This window comes from Hyalella azteca, unplaced genomic scaffold (genome assembly GCF_000764305.2).
Source record: "Hyalella azteca isolate HAZT.00-mixed unplaced genomic scaffold, Hazt_2.0.2 contig8017, whole genome shotgun sequence".
Classification (NCBI taxonomy): domain Eukaryota; kingdom Metazoa; phylum Arthropoda; class Malacostraca; order Amphipoda; family Hyalellidae; genus Hyalella; species Hyalella azteca.
In genome coordinates, this window is record NW_025938123.1 from 65,161 (window position 1) to 69,532 (window position 4,372).

The window sequence follows — 4,372 nt, forward strand, 5'->3', positions numbered from 1 at the left end:
CAGAGGCTTCGAATTTGCCATTCCTAGCTCCTGTCGACTCAGTACGCTGTGAACGTGGATGAAAGGAGGTTGTTTGTGTCAGCGTCATCTGCGTTGACTGACTAGGGAGCATATGGAGAAATGAGTGAGACGTTTTCTGAATAGCAATGACAACGCCTTGATTGTAATTTTTTGCAATCAAGGCAAAAAATTACATTTTTCCCATTCAAAATTTGAGGACTTTTTAGAGAGCTACCTAGAATTTAGAACATTTAGTGAGTTGGAGTTCTTGAGAGTTGGAGTTCAACTATCAGCGGAGAAAGAAAGGAATTTGTGTACGTAGCTAGAAAAAATGATTGGCTTGTCAAACTCCACTTAGTTTTGAATCAAAAAGTCATGAAGATATTATTTTAGAGAATGATCATAAAACTCTTAGCTACGAATATCAAGATTTGCTTGCAAATTATAGCACAAAAGGAAAAGAAATTAGCTGGCATTGTAACTGCGCTATACGTCTGTCTTTTGTTTGTCCAGGTTCACGCTGGCGACGAGTAGGATGCGTTGCATTCGACCTGTCTCTTTTTAATGATCAGCGTTATTTTGGAACATTATTTAGTAATTTTATCGATCCTATGGTTGTTAGATTACCGTAGCAGTGACCTTCCTTTTCTCTTTGAGTGGCGGGTAAGCCTTGAGAGCAAATGATGTTTGTACGAAATGTCGATACTCTTTGCTTGGATTTGTATTAGATAGTTTGGCACAATTTCCACCGTGTTGAAATGCATAGGATAATTGCTGGTGTACACCCCGTAATTTTCTCATTTTGTGGCAGAGCGTAGGTTGATAAGAACATTATGCTACTTCGTGTATTTAATGCTTATTCCAGGTGGACGTGGGCACCAGACTTACCTTCTCTCTTATGGTTACAAGAACTTCCAATGAGACACCTTGAATTTCCGATGCACTGGAGGAAGTGAAGAGACCAAGCTTCATACGAGTGAAAACCGAACTTCATGTAGTAAAGTGGTTCACGCTGGCCGGGAAATACACCTGGAGACCAATGATTCTACTGCGAAGTTAGGCGTTCATCGCGCTTCTGGTAGTTTGTTCGTGCATTTTCGCATTGTGTTTCAATGGTGTATGACAAGTGGACTAGGGTTAGTGTTTCTTGCAGATTTTAACAAGGTCTCATTTTTGTATGCTGTACTCTTACCTTGATATAATGCGCATTGGTTTTTGGAGTCTCCGAGTAAACCTTTGTACCCCTAGATTCGTGGAAGTTTTTATCATCACTATCGCGTCAAAAATTGACGGATAGCCTAAATATGTTGGGAGCTCTCCCACAACATATAATTTGGTGGCCAGTATGGGGATAACATTATTTTGGGAGATGCAGTCCTGAGTGCCATGCTTGATTTTCTGTCTTTTTTGTTGCGCAATATAGTTAATGATTAATGGGTATGTATAACTTTAGTGAGTCGTGGACACGGTTATACTTGTTTTAATTGGTGTAATTAGTGTTCGCTAAACTCGTCTGCTGTCGTTGTTTACCCCTGATTTGTTGTGTAGATTCTTAGACCTGCTAATTTGTACATGCTCACCTTTATATGATGTCGTCGGAATTGCTAGAACGATTGATGAACTGTTTGTTGAACCTGGAAGCCGTCATAATCGAATTAGGAAGTAAAAACAGAATTTCCGACGTGCTTATTCGGGCAGAGCCAGTGCGACATCGTGGGCAATTTCGGCAAGGCATTCGCGACGGCCGAAGATATTCGAAAACTTTGGTATTCACCAACTCCAACCGAAAATGGTGTAAATCGTGTGGAGAAAGAGGCCACGTCTCTGGGAAGTGCGCGAAAGATGGGTGCTGCCTATGCCACCAGCCCGGTCATAATCTGGAAGTGTGTCCAGAATTAACGAATTCCATGTTATTCGAGGAGGAGCCAGTTCAATACCGTGAGGCTTGTCCCAACTTTCATGAGTCGACATCGGCTGAAGGATTGCGCTCCATTGATGGGAACCAAAGCGATTCACCTCCTCCAGCCTTGACTCCTTCAATAGCTCTGTTTGACGTAGAATTACCCTCGGCAGTCTCGTCCCGGGAGCCGCTGCCTGAAGTTGGCCCTTGCGTTTCGCCTCGGGTACAGTCCAGATGGCCAGTTTTAGGCGCGTTGCCTCTTCAACCCATAACGTTTGTTGAACCATTCGACGATTCGTCTCCACAATGCACTCCTCCAATCGCCCCTCTTGAGGTTGATGTTCAACGCGTGTCATCATCGGCGTCAGTTGTGAAGTTGGAAGACTCAGGCTGCGACGCCGGGCTCTGCGAATCTTCTTTCAGCGAGTCACGGTTGGGGCTCTGTGGTGGCGAAGCTGATATTCCTAGAACGGAGAGTTCAATTGACGACACGTATTGTTACTACCTAAATTCCAGTGGCACCGAAGATGAAGCGTTATCCAGTGGTTCCTCCTATTCGGAACGGAGTGAAGACAGGTATCGAAGTTCTCGACGTCGAAGGCGAAGAGACCGATCGCGGGAGTTTACACCATTTAGGACGATGAGCATGCGACGGCACGAGACGTTGGAGGAGTTTGCGAAGCGCTTGGAAGATGAATTTTGCCTCAGTTACCCATACAGGAACCCTGCGACGAGTCGGGTGCTGCTGGAGAAATTTCTAGTTTCCTATCACCCAAAATATAACGAAGATATGGGTGACATTATGAAGATGAAGCGGATGCAGAAAAAGTGTAATTGGGAAGCTGTGAAGAAGTGTTTATCGAAATTATATTGATGTCATTTAACCCGTTTAGAATTGTTAGCTGCGTGACCGTTTCCTTATGAACTTATGTTGTGTAAACAGTATATGAGCATTTCTGTCATGGTGAAAAATGCTAAGTTTTCCCTGCGTGAACCCTGGTCTTGGTGGGGGGAATAATGTAGCTGCGCTATACGTCTGTCTTTTGTTTGTCCAGGTTCACGCTGGCGACGAGTAGGATGCGTTGCATTCGACCTGTCTCTTTTTAATGATCAGCGTTGAGGGCGACTGCAATCTCGTGTCGCGTGAATTTTGGAACATTATTTAGTAATTTTATCGATCCTATGGTTGTTAGGTTACCGTAGAGTAGAGCTACGTACGGCTTCTTGTACGTAGCTTCCCGCGCAAATGTTTTGATAATACCACCGCTAGAGTTACTTCTTCATATCAGCACTTACGCCATACGTAAGTCGCTACGTGCACTTAGCGATGTTTTGATAATCCGGCCCCAGGGGCCGTATTATCAAAACTTCGTAAGTACGCAAAATCGACTTAGAGTGGCGTAAGTGCTGACTCGATGACGTAACTCTAGAGGTGGTATTATCAAAACATTTGCGCGGGAAGATACGTAACGTAACTGTACGCCTGCTCGGAGAGGTCGTAAGTGGAGTGCCGCACAAGTTTAGAATGTCTGCTGAAGCGATAGGAAACTTTTGATTTAGTAGCAAGTAGCAACACCTTGACTTGTGTCAATAATCCGACAGCGGGGATTATACACGCATAGAATGATGGCTCTACTTGTGATAGCTCCACTACTTGATCGTGCAACATTTGCACGATCAAAATGTGTGATTGTGCTAAACAGTGATATTGGAAAAAAATTCAATTAGTTTTTTCAAAAATTTTCACAATTCTTCTCATTCATTTTCAAAAATTCAATTCATTCATTCCTTCTAATCGGTACTTTATATCTCTGCCAACCATAATTTTTAGCTCTGTACAGAGATTTCTTCTTTAACTCACGCTGTTTATTAAAAAAAGTTTACAACTATTTTAGAACGGCTTTTTCTGGGCCAACAAGGAGCAATACCGACTCAATACCGACAGACGACTTTCGACAGTCGATGTCATCGAAGGCATCGATTCCCGCCATCGAAGTTCACAGGATGTAAACAAATCCAAAGCCTCTGATTGGTCAGTTGGCCAGATTGTTTTGATAGTACGCTTTTAGCTAAGTCTTACGTACGAATGTTTTGATAATGCCAAAATTAGGGTATACTTACGTAACACGTAACTTTTTTGTCGGAAGTACAAAAAGTTACGAAGTTTTGATAATACGGCCCCAGGTCCGTAAGTTGCTAGGCATTTTAAGACTGAACATATAATAATATTAACGGTTTCAGCGTTTAGTAGGCCGTAGGCCTATCGCCGATTCTAAACATCGCAGAACATTCACAGCATTTTGCGGTCTCAAACTCACAACACACTGCTACAATTCTGCTGTGTTTAACCGCCCGGCCTACTTGCCGATTCTGACCAGAAACTGGCGCACTGAGCATGGATCGAACCACCGCGACTCTCTGCTTCAATCTTGGTACTCTGAACTTTAACCACTGGGACCCCTGCATAACGTC

The 4,372-nt window shown here is 43.3% G+C and overlaps 1 long non-coding RNA gene across 1 annotated transcript; it reads left to right on the top strand.

Moving 5' to 3' along the window:
• The first annotated feature begins 584 nt into the window (after window positions 1-584).
• On the top strand, window positions 585-900 carry LOC125178219. The gene is made up of 2 exons (XR_007156828.1): window positions 585-663; window positions 866-900. It is a non-coding gene; the product is annotated as an uncharacterized LOC125178219 (long non-coding RNA).
• The last annotated feature ends 3,472 nt before the right edge of the window (window positions 901-4,372 follow it).